Source organism: Salvelinus sp. IW2-2015, linkage group LG15 (assembly GCF_002910315.2).
Source record: "Salvelinus sp. IW2-2015 linkage group LG15, ASM291031v2, whole genome shotgun sequence".
Classification (NCBI taxonomy): domain Eukaryota; kingdom Metazoa; phylum Chordata; class Actinopteri; order Salmoniformes; family Salmonidae; genus Salvelinus; species Salvelinus sp. IW2-2015.
In genome coordinates this window covers 19,953,267-19,966,272 of record NC_036855.1, presented here as the reverse complement: position 1 = coordinate 19,966,272, position 13,006 = coordinate 19,953,267, and the positions used below count along the sequence as shown (strand labels likewise).

The 13,006-nt window shown below is 43.6% G+C and overlaps 1 protein-coding gene across 1 annotated transcript in view; it reads left to right on the top strand.

The window, feature by feature from the left end:
* Positions 1 to 13,006, top strand: part of LOC111974815 (pre-B-cell leukemia transcription factor 3) — a 94,205-nt gene that overhangs the window by 37,388 nt on the left and 43,811 nt on the right. The gene's annotated exons all lie outside the window — the stretch shown is intronic.

The following is a 13,006-nucleotide window of genomic DNA, read 5'->3' as shown; positions in this document are numbered from 1 at the left end:
TGCTGATTTAATTGTTTGGTAAGCATTGGAGATAGTAGGGGATTTTATTATTGGCAAAGACTGAGTAGGGGAGTGGAGTAGCGGCTCTCTACGTTTTGTTCAGAACCCATTTGTGCTTTTCCATGCTTGCCTTGATGAATTTCCGCTTCTTTCTGCTCCTGTTGCTTGCAATTACACTCTTATTCAGAATCCTAATTGATATGCCAGTCCCACTAGATGAACCATGGCTTTTTTACACTCCATTTTTCCATTGGCTACTTTGTTTAACTTCCTCCTATGACCAAAATTGGGTTTATGAATATCTCAGTTAGTAAAGATTAAAGCTAGAACTTTAGTGTATATGTAAATGGATTCTTTTTTACAAACTGTTTTACCAACCTCAGTATTATTACATTCATTGTACATTTGTTTTTTCATATAATGTTTGTTACAATCGAAACTGAGTGTGCATTGTTTCTCCCTTATCTACTCCCTATATGTCTACTCCCTGAAGTAGCCTAGACAATGTTACTGCTCTCGTTTTCTGTGCATAGAAGGACTGTTTTACTAATAGGGAGTTTAAGTGGCATGGGGAGGTATCCAACTGTGATATTACATTAACCCATAGTACTTGGCTGTGTCTGTCAGTGASTGCCTTCAAAAATGCTATTTGAAATAATAAGGATGTATAGGGCGCGAAGAGATTCTCTCCTTGCTCCTGACTTACAGCCACACATCCTCCTCTCTCCTTAAGGCTCATTGGCATCATTTTAAAGCACCTTTAAGACTAATGTAATGTATGCTTAGGTTCTCTTATACTCAGCATATGTATAAGGAAATATTTATCTTCTTTCAAAACCAGATATACCCCATTATGTCCTAGTCATCCGATATAATGATAATACCAACATGTTATCTTACTATACAACAATAGTTAGATAGTTATGCCTAACCCTACAACAGTCWTCTTTTCTGCTGTTACACAAAAACCCTGTCTCCTTTTTGTTGTGTTGTGATGGACCAGAGGGAAGATCGGTAGCAGTACCTTAGCACCAACAGCCTCCTGCAGCCTAGGGAGATAGCCAGCCTACCCCCAGAACGACAAGGTCAGCATGTTCTACAGAACATGCCCAGGGTCCTCTCTATAAATCAAATAAATTAGGCTGTGTTAGCTGTAAACTCACAGCGTGTCGCCCGTAAGCTACAGGGTAACTGCACAGGAGCAATGCTTCCAAGTCTCCTCCTGAGCAGGTCAGGCTATGCAGGGGTCCTGAGAACAGCTTTGTGAATCAGAGATGGCCCTCGCGGCCTGAACTGCATTTCTCCATGCTGGCATGTTTTCACCCATAAGCTTTGCCACAGAGCCAATCACGAGCAATGTAAATGCCCCAAAACAAGCAAGCTAAATAGCGTACCTAAATTGCTTACCACAATATATGAAAAATTTGCTTGGTACAATTAGTCTAGGTATATCTCTCTGGTCACCCCCAAAACCAATTCTTCCTTTGGCCGCCTCTCCTTCCAGTTCTCTGCTGCCAATGACTGGAACGAACTACAAAAATCTCTGAAACTGGAAACACTTATCTCCCTCACTAGCTTTAAGCACCAGCTGTCAGAGCAGCTCACAGATTACTGCACCTGTACATAGCCCATTTATAATTTAGCCCAAACAACTACCTCTTTCCCCACTGTATTTATTTATTTTGCTCCTTTGCACCCCATTATTTATATCTCTACTTTGCGCATTCTTCCACTGCAAATCAACCATTGCAGTGTTTTACTTGCTATATTGTATTTACTTCGCCACCATGGACTTTTTTTTGCCTTCACCTCCCTTATCTCACCTCACTTGCTCACATTGTATATAGACTTATTTTTCTACTGTATTATTGACTGTATGTTTGTTTTACTCCACGTGTAACTCTGTGTTGTTGTATGTGTCGAACTGCTTTGCTTTATCTTGGCCAGGTCGCAATTGTAAATGAGAACTTGTTCTCAACTTGCCTACCTGGTTAAATAAAGGTGAAATAAAAAAGTCTGTACACAGTATCTTTGCAACATTGGCATGTATGCACAGGCATAACCAAATTTGTTGAGTCTATCACTTTAAGAGGGAGTGTGTGCGTGCGTGCATGCCCGCGGGCTTGTGTGTGTGTGTGGCTAGGGGCATTCTTGTATCTACAGTGGTGTTTACTCACATTGCCAATCAAATATGAATTCAGTAACAGTGAGAGGTTACAGCGATATGGCGCTCAGGCTTTCCAAGAGCCGTCTATGAATGAACAGTCAACACAGTGAGAGCTTCAAAGAATCTCTCTGAAGCGTTTGAGCCTCTCATGGAGAAAGCTTATTATGGTTGAAATGTTTTTCTCGGAGGCCCAGATATTCTTTGTGAACGTTATTACCCAGAAATATAGGGTATTTCTATGTGTTTATATCAAGAAGCACCTACAAAGAACCAGTTAGCAGCCTAGTGAGTTTGAGTTTTGCAGTTCAAAAATAAGAACTCCATTGAAAAATATTGCAATATTTCATTGTTCACTTTTCAAAACTATGTCATTTCAATTACTAATGTATTATCTCCAAAGGTATGCTTCTTAAATACAACAGATAAAGCTACACACGTGTCACAGAAGAAACAACTATTGTGTGGATCTAATTCATTTCCTCTTCAATCTGTGTGATCATGTGTGTGAGCACGCTGAAGTTATGGTTGTAATGATAATGAGTGTTGTTGAATGGTAGCCTGTAAGAGGCCTACTTCCTGCCCTGCCGGTAGAGTCGTGCAGATGACACCTCTGCTGATCTGCTAATGGACCAGGATCTGTAAGGCTATCCCCTGGCCTCGCTCTGACCCCTTTGTGCAACTGAATTCCTCAGATGTTTGCAGGATCAAGTCACTTAATCTGTAGCACAGGCCAGGGCCAGAAACAGAGGACAAGGGAGAGAAAGAGAAAGAGAGAGAAAGGGGGAGGCAGGAGCAGACGAGCACGGCACTCTGCTGAAGGTCGGAGGGAGCAGCCCAATGTGCAGACTAGAGAACTGCAAATGTCTGGCTCTCAGCTATCCTTCCTAACCAGTTTTAAGCTGCTAAATTTTTTACATGCACATAAGAATATATGGAATCTCAATACTGGTAATTGCATAAATGAAAACAATGTATACCCCATTACAAAAAGGCTTGAATACAATATTCCTCCAACGTTGTTCTGTGAAATGGAACTCGGTTTGTGTCTCTGACTGCATCCCTGTCGCTCACCAATCATGAGAGACTTCCCATCAAGCCCCAACTGCTCCCACATGAAAGCAGCAATTCATAATTCCAGGTCTGTGTCACACACAAAAAGCAGGCTGTCTGTGCCTAATGGTTTGGCGGGTCTGATGTGAAAAGAATATAGCTTAAATAGGATGGAACCTGGAGAACTATTTGACAATCAGACAGTGATGTATTCTGAAGGTGGAGAGGCTAGGGTGGGCCAGTGTAATGTATGTGCTGAGGCTCCTAAACATAAGCTGGAATTTGCTTCAGTACTTTTTTGTTCTCAATCACCTTGATGAAACAATCCTGAAGGAGCCTCTTGAATGGCTGTTTGAATGAGACCCCTGACAAGCTGATTTTCCACCCCTGGCGCCAGACTGCTTTCTCTAGTTAATATTCCTAGATAAAGTGTTGCACAGAAGTAAACCAGAAGAACCTCCACTCCTGACACAAGTGACAGCATTTGCATCAATTATGTAGTCTGTGGCGGCAGAGAGGAAAGAGAGAGGAAAGGAGAAAGAGGGATAGGAAAAGGGTCTGTGACAGAATGAAGAGGCAAAATGAGCATTTCTACTAAAAAAGCATTCCTAAAAAATAGCATTCAAGATCATTTACATGAAAGCAGCAGAGGCAWTACAATTGGTAAAGGAGCGAGTGAGTCTATGCAGCATTTACTGTAGACACTAAACCCCAGGCAAAAGAGAGGGGAGCGGGTGTTTCTTTGTCTGCTTTTCATTGACTGTAAGTTGAATATCTTGTGGCAGAAGCAGGGCAAAGGAGAGAGAGAAAGAGAATCCCTGCTCTGAGTGAACCTCCAGCCCTCTGATTGCTTTGTCAAACAGAGCAGGCCTCAGCTGCTCCATAGACTCACCAAAGAGACCGTCTCTCACAGCCCAGCGTAAGAAGCCAAATAAACTGCATTAATGAGGAGTGCACTAGAAAAGCTGCACTTTGTTCACAGGCTTACTGAAAGTGATGGGGCACTCTGTGCTGGCATTAGAGTAACGGTAGAGTAACGTTGCRTTCTCCAATCGATGTCTTATGTTATAAATGTGATAGAGTTTGAATTATATTACCATGTGTTTAGACAATGCACTTCCTTCATCGGAGTGTGTGAGCAGTAGCTCTAGTCCAGCATCATCAGAGGTGTTGTGGTTGCCTAAGAGACGGTGCCAGTGGTGCCTGGGTCCTGCCACCTGTGTGGAGGGAGATGCCCAGCTGCTGTACTGAGCCAGTGGCAGTGGCGTGACCAAGCTGCACTGGCAGCACTGTGGCCACACTCCCTGGCAGAGGTGCTAATTTTAAACCATGTCCCAGATTTAATATACCCCAGTGCAGCACTTCTTTACTGTGTGTCCAACCTCATCTCATGTGCCACTGAAAAACACACTCAAAGCTGTTGGGCCATGGTCCACACACACACACACACACACACACACACACACACACACACACACACACACACACACACACACACACACACACACACACACACACACACACACAACACACACACACCTCACTCATAAATGCAGTGTACATAAACTCCCACACACACAATCACACACACAGCACCTGTCACTGCCTTTTATTCAACGTCAACCTTCAACTGTCTCACATATCCGTAGTGACACTGGCAAAGTGCTTGACTGCTTTTTGCCAACAGACTGCAACACTTTAACTGTCGTTAGTCATGCATCATTATGGCAGATTCAAAGCAGTGTTTCTGGGAATGCCTGCAGATGGTGGAGGCAGAGCCATTTGGAAGGGAAGGAACTGTGACAATGATGCTTATTGCATGAGGAAGTGTGTATGGAAATGAGAGTGGGTCTGAGTAACAGTTACTGAAAGGAAAAGCTTGTGATAGACAAGACAAAACAAACAAATAACAACTTAAAGATGACCATAGGTCAGAAGAAAACAGTATTGTGCTACTGTTGAATAATAGCACCCAAGAAGAGTTACAGTGGAGAGTTACAGAGTTACAGTGGGTACAGTATGTGCTATTGCAGTATGCTTGTGGAATGAGTCTTACTGTATTTATCCAGAACTATCTGTTTTTGAGATATGATACTGTACATTTGTGGCCGGACTCCGGCCACAAAACCTGAACCTATAGGGGAGGGTCTGGGTGGGCATTTCACCGCGGTGGCGGCTCTGGTGCGGGACGTAGACCCCACTCCACCTTAGTCCTGGCCCACTTATGTGGCGCCTCTAGAGTGGCGACCCTCGCCGCCGACCCCGGACTGGGAACCCTTACAGCGGGCCCCGAATAGGAGGGAGGCTCTGGCAGCGCCGGACAGGAGGGAGGCTCTGGCAGCGCCGGACAGGCGGGAGGCTCTGGCAGCGCCGGACAGGCGGGAGAACCTGGAGGGAGAAGACGGAGAGACAACATAGACATACAAACATAGAATGCCCACCCACATCACACCCTGACCAAACAAAAAATAGACACATACAAAGCAATCTATGGTCAGGGCGTGACATGTATGTGGGTATTGATCAGGCATTGTTTCCTAGAATCAATGATGTTGGCTGTGTAACATAGGACCACCCTGCCATCTATATAAAGACTTAACCCTCTTTCATCCAGGCTTTGTACTTCTACAAAAACTCATCTCGCAAAAATTGCCATACCATAACTGTCACTTGTCAGTTACTCTTTTGTTAAATTTATAAGAAAGCTGTTACATTTTCAACTGAATATCCCTGTTGAAAAATAAAATGCTTTTAACCACTTTCAATAGAAGCTGATTCAAGGTTCATAAAAAGGACTGGTTTCTTTATTCTTAAAGGGAATAATGAACCCATTAACAAAATACTCACTCATGGAGAAAAAAATCTTATCTTTATTCCACATGATCATACAGTGACATATTCCTTTTGACATCATTGTGTGAAAGCAATTTCTCTCCCATATTAATTCTGCTCAGCGACATTAGCACATCTATAGACTCCCAGTCCTTTATTACAAAGTAGGTGGCCTGGAGGAAAATATATGTATTCGTTCCCTATGGCATAAAATATGGATTAGTTCCCTATGGCATAAAATATGCATATAGGTTTCTTCTCCAATCTGTGTTATTCCTTAAAAAATTCACAACTGCCTGCAGTACTCTTAAATATTTAATTAGACAACTTTTGAATCTGTCATTACTCTGTGATGAAGTAATCATCAACTGTCACAATTTTCCTTTAAAATTATACTTGGAAATAGGAATTGAATGATTCAACGGGTGTGGGCTGTATAGTGCRTTCAAAATGTATTCACACCCCATGACTTTTTCCAAATTGTGTTGTGTTACATCCTGAATTTAAAATGGATTAAATTGCGATTTGTTTGTCATCATACCCCATAATATCAATGGAATTATGTTTTTTGAAATGTTTACAAATTAATAAAAAATGAAAAGCTGAAATGTCTTGAGTGAATAAGTATTAAACCTCTTAGTTATGGCAAGCCAAGTAAGTTCAGGAGTAAAAATGCACTTAACAAGTCACATAATAAATTGCATGGACTGCGTGTGCAATAAGTGTTTAACATGATTTTTGAATGACTACCTCATCTCTGTACCTCACACATACAATTATCTGTAAGGTGAATTTCAAACACAGATTCAACCACAAAGACCAGGGAGGTTTTCCAATGCCTCGCAAAGAAGGGCACCTATTGGTAGATGAGTAAAAAATAAATAAAACACAGACTTTGAATATCCCTTTGAGTATGGTAAAGTTATTAATTACACTTTGGATGGTGTATGAATACATCCAGTAACTACAAAGATACCAGTTGACGGAGAGGAAGGAAACTGCTCAGGGATTTCACCAAGAGGCAATAATGAATTTAGTGACTTTCAGTTACAGAGTTTAATGGCTGTGATAGTTGAAAACTGAGGATGGATCAACAACATTGTAGGTACTCCACAATGCTATCCTAATTGACAGCGTGAAAAGAAGAAAGCCTGTACAGATTAATAATATTTCAAAACATGCATCCTGTTTGTGTAACAGTATAACTTTAGACCGTCCCCTCGCCCCGACACGGGCGCGAACCAGGGACCCTCTGCACACATCAACAACAGTCACCCACGAAGCATCGTTACCCATCGCTCCACAAAAGCCGCGGCCCTTGCAGAGCAAGGGGAACCACTACTTCAAGGCCTCAAAGCGAGTGACGTAACCGATTGAAACNCACTACTTCAAGGCCTCAAAGCGAGTGACGTAACCGATTGAAACGCTATTAGCGCGCACCACTGCTAACTAGCTAGCCATTTCACATCCGTTACATTTGCAACAAGGCACTAAAGTAAAACTGCAAAAAATGTGGCAAATAAATGAACTTTATGTCCTGAATACAAAGCGTTATGTTTGGGGCAAATCCAACACAAAACATCAATGAGTACCACCATGCTTCATATTTTCAAGCATGGTGGTGGCTGCGTCATGTTATGGGTATTCTTGTCATCTGCAAGGGAGTTTTTTTATGATAAAAATAAACCAAATATAGCTAAGCACAGGCAAGATCCTGGAGAAAAACTGCTTTTCAACAGACAGTGTGAGGCAAATTCACCTTTCAGCAGGACAATAACCTAAAACACAAGGCCAAATATGCACTGGAGTTGCTTACCAAGATGACATTGAATGTTCCTGAGTGGCCTAGTTACAGTTTTGACTTAAATTGGCTTGAAAATCTATGGCTTGAAAATGGCTGTCTAGCAATGATCAACAACCAACTTGACAGAGCTTGAGGAATTAAAAAAAAAATAATGTCCAAATATTGTACAATCCTGGTGTGTAAAGCTCTTAGAGACTTACCCAGAAAGACTCACAGCTGTGATCGCTGTCTAAGGTGATTCTAAAATGTATTGACTCGATACTGGGGTTGATTACTTATCTATTTGTTTACAAATGTTAGAATTTTTCATCCACTTTGTCACGTTTCCTGACCTGTTTTCTGTTGTGTTTGTATTATATAGTTGGTCAGGGCGTAAGTTGGGGTGGGTTGTCTGTGTCATTTTCTATGTGGGGATGTTTGTGTTCGGCCGGGTATGATTCTCAATCAGAGGCAGCTGTAGATCGTTGTCCCTGATTGAGAATCATACTTAGGCAGCCGGGGTTCACGTGTGTGTTTGTGGGTGTTTGTATCTTGTGTATCTCGTGTCAGTGTTCGTGCCTCACGGGACTGTTTGACGGTAGTTTCATTTTGTATTTTGTATCGTATATGGTTTATTTTTTGTTATTAAATTACCATGGAAACCAACCACTCCGTATTTTGGTCTGATCCGTCTCGCCTCTCCTCGGTCCGGTATATCCGGCGCCACCTTCCCACCCCAGCCCAGTACCATCAGTGCCGACACCACGCACCAGGCTTCCAGTGCGTTTCCAGAGCCCTGTTCCTCCTCCACGCACTCTCCCTGTGGTGCGTGTCTCCAGCCCAGTGCCTCCAGTTCCGGCACCACGCACCAGGCCTACTGTGCGCCTCAGCAGGTCAGAGTCGGCCGTCTGCCCAACGCCGCCTGCGATGCTTGCCTGCCCAGCGCTGTCTGAACTGTCTGCCTGCCCAGCGCTGTCCGTCTGTCCCGAGCCGTCAGAGCTGCCCGTCTGTCCTGAGCTGCCCGTCTGTCCCGAGCCTTCAGAGCCGTCCAGCCAGGACCAGCCAGAGCCGTCCAGCCAGGACCAGCCAGAGCCGTCCAGCCAGGACCAGCCAGAGCCGTCTAGCCAGGACCAGCCAGAGCCGTCTAGCCAGGACCAGCCAGAGCCCCACGAGCTGCCAGAGCCAGCCAGGCAGGACCAGAGCCGGCCAGCCAGGATCCGCCAGAGCCAGCCAGCCAGGATCCGCCAGAGCCAGCCAGCCAGGATCCGCCAGAGCCAGCCAGCCAGGATCCGCCAGAGCCAGCCAGCCAGGATCCGCCCCTCAGTCCGGTGCTGCCCCTCAGTCCGGTGCTGCCCCTCAGTCCGGTGCTGCCCCTCAGTCCGGTGCTGCCCCTCAGTCCGGTGCTGCCCCTCAGTCCGGTGCTGCCCCTCAGTCCGGTGCTGCCCCTCAGTCCGGTGCTACCCCTCAGTCTGTTGCTGCCCTTTGGTATAGTGGGATTGACATGGAGGGTGGCCATTGGGAGGAAGCCACGGAAGCGGGGGTTGACTATGGTGGGGTGGGGACCACGACCAGCGCCAGAGCCGCCACCGTGGACAGACGCCCACCCAGACCCTCCCCTAGACTTTGTGCTGGTGCGCCCGGAGTTAGCACCTTAAGGGGGGGGGTTCTGTCACGTTTCTTGACCTGTTTTCTGTTGTGTTTGTATTATTTAGTTGGTCAGGGCGTAAGTTGGGGTGGGTTGTCTGTGTCATTTTCTATGTGGGGATGTTTGTGTTCGGCCGGGTATGATTCTCAATCAGAGGCAGCTGTAGATCGTTGTCCCTGATTGAGAATCATACTTAGGCAGCCGGGGTTCACGTGTGTGTTTGTGGGTGTTTGTATCTTGTGTATCTCGTGTCAGTGTTCGTGCCTCACGGGACTGTTTGACGGTAGTTTCATTTTGTATTTTGTATCGTATATGGTTTATTTTTTGTTATTAAATTACAATGGAAACCAACCACTCCGCATTTTGGTCTGATCCGTCTCGCCTCTCCTTGTCCGAGGAGGAGGATTACGACTACCGTAACACACTTTGACATTACAGAGTATTTTATGTAGACCGTTGACAAAAAATGACAATTCAATTGGTTTTAATCCCACTTTGTAACACAACAAAATGTGTAAAAAGTCAAGGGGTGTGGATACTTTCTGAAGGCACTGTATTTGGTTTTGCACAACTAATAATATGAGCTTGAGTGAAAAAAATATCTACTTGGTTCAAATACAAATGTATTATGAGAAGGGCTTACTAAAACGTCCTAAATAACTAATTTGAGGTAGGAACTCCTAAAACACTGTGGCTCCTAAGGGGCTAAACAATGATTTTTCACTGTCCTCGTTTCTATAATGTTGTTGCTTAGATTTCTGGGGTCGCTGTGTTTCCGGATTCACAGACAACCAACTATCATCTATGTATATTTTGACATGGCCTATTGATTAACGAGACACATTATTTATCTTATTATTAGTAGTATTTTGTGCTACAATTTGCCATTTACCTTGAAACATATAATAATAATTATTTTATTACATTGTTGTGTCTCAATGGGCCACTAGGCTATACATAGGAGCTAAGTGCAATGGTCAAATCAAATTTAATGGTCACATACACATGTTTAGCAGATGTTAATGCGGGTGTAGTGAAATGCTTGTGTTTCTAGCTCGGACAGTGCAGTAATATCTAACAAGTAATATCTAACAATTTCATAACATATACTCAATACACAACCCAATGGGCAGGTCACTCTGAGGAAGATATCAGCTTGACGTCAAAATGGCAGTCACCTATTCACATCCTGTACAAAGGATTAAAGTGAGCTAAAATAAATCAATCTGTGTTTTTTTTGTTGAGTGCTCCAACTGCTTTCTGCCTTGAATTAGTCCTTTTGGAAGTTTTTCTTGGTAAGCACTTCTAATGATTTTTGTCATTGTTGTTGAGCACCCCTCATTTCCTTTGTTTGCTGAAGCACGAAGGCCCACCTGAACTCCGACTAGTTTATTATATTCACTCTGCCCACATGTACAGTCTGCTTCCAAATTACGGTCATACACTCTGGCTGTGCTAGGAATCTCAGTGTGCTCTAAGGACAGCCTGGTAGGGAGGGACACAGGAAATCAAAGTAATGGAGTTCATAGGACTACTGTACTGGGCATCTATTAGCCCACTGCACTTCTGCCCTAACCTACAGTTTTTCCACACATTCCTTATTGTTTCCTTTCTTTTCCCTACTTTGACACAAATGCTATTGGCTTGCAATTTTAGCAAAGAACATGCTAGCTACTGATGGCATGTACATGGCAGTCTAGTCACTGATGTGACATTTGTGGTATATTCTACTATGCCTCTTTTTGTTATGAACCCCCCTTATAGACAGCGTCTGTTTCAAAAATGTCTTTAAAGTATTCCGATCTGAGTTGTAGTCAACATGGCAGATGCCATGTCTCCAATAAGAGATTTTAGTAGGAAATACTTTGTATTTGTTAGTGTGAGCTTGTTGCCAAGGATCTGACTGAATCTGAAGATTTCTGTGTTTGTTTCCTTATTAAAACAAGTTGTACAGTTGACTTACGAGATACTCAAAAGTCATTTAACTATCAGGGAGAGTCACAGAACAATGACAATTTCTGTCTGTCTTTTCTTAGCTCGTTCTGATCTTTAGTGATCACAGATTATCCATCAAGCTAGAGAAATAATTACCCTAAATGTCTTGTGAACAGACTGGGGGCAGATGCTCAAATAGCACCACTGTTTCTACCAAGGTGAATGTGTTTGCAATTTCCTCCTGTATCCCTGCTTAGTGAGATGGCCAGACAATAAATAATGAAAAAACTCAAATGAATGTAGTACCACTGGTCCAGATGAATGGGTTTGGTGCCCCCACCTCCCACCTAGCCCCCACCTCCTCCCTGTTCAGCCCTATTACAGCCCTATTACCACAAGGCCTCTCTACCAATCTGGCTATGTTGGGCCCCACTGTGGATCACCATGGCACTGGGAGTTGTGGAACTCAGTCCCCCCATAGCCCCAGGCTGCCTCTACCTTTGGTATGCTGCTCAAGGTTAAAAGGATCCCAGTTGGGTGTTTAACACTGCATATGGCTTGGACCCGGGACAACACTAATACTAGCTATCTTGAACAAGAAGAGCAATGCTGCCGGGTGCTGGACCTTGAGGAATATCTCCCTCCTATTTCCGGGTGAACTATTTGTCTTTGGATCTGAATTAGATGCTTTTTATGCAGATTTCTCATCAATCATCAATATGGGAGCTAGAATAGAGCAAACAACATCATTACTGCCATTCCCAGCGCAAAACGGGCAGGTTACAGCTACTGCTCTAGAGTCACTACCATTGGAACCTATAATAGTTACCCTGTAACATCCTACTAAGTCAATGTAGCCTGTTTGTAAGACAACAACTCCTGGACTGAGATGCATGATTTATAGGCTTCTCCTGATTGTCATACACTTGCTGCTTTTGCTGGTGTTCAGTTTAATAGCTGACAGAGCACTTCTGACTTTGAGTAACAGAGCTCAGAGAAACTGCATGCTGGGCTCTATAGTGACTCTACCTCTGACCCAAAGCGAGGGAGGCTAGATTTATGAAATCCACATGTTTAATACATTTAATTTTGTCCAGGGGATTTGTATCGCTTACCGCAGGATTGTAGGCTTGCAACATTTGGTGTATAGTACCGGTGGTGGTATTGTCTGATTGGAAAAAATGCCTCATATTTGTTCCTGTAGATTTGTCTTATGGCATCTCCCACTCCATACATTTCCATAGAGATAGATCTACTACTGTATGTTGCGTTGTTGTGCAGACGTGTGCAGTACATGCAGCCATGATACTTCATACATAATCCCCCCTAAAAACCTGCAAAAGAAATGGAATTGGGTAAACACATATAGTGATTGAATATCAGGTGGGTTTTTAAAGGACTGAGGTTGGCCTCAAAGTCATATACGACCTGTGTGTATTCATACATAATGTCAGAAATATGAAACATACAATCCTGTAGCCTGTTTGCAGCGGAACTCTTCCCATTGGTAAACATATCCTGTGTGGTTTGCAGCTTTGGAGACAAGGGAAAGAACACCAAATGGACTAGACCTAAGAAAATTTGCTTTTCTGAA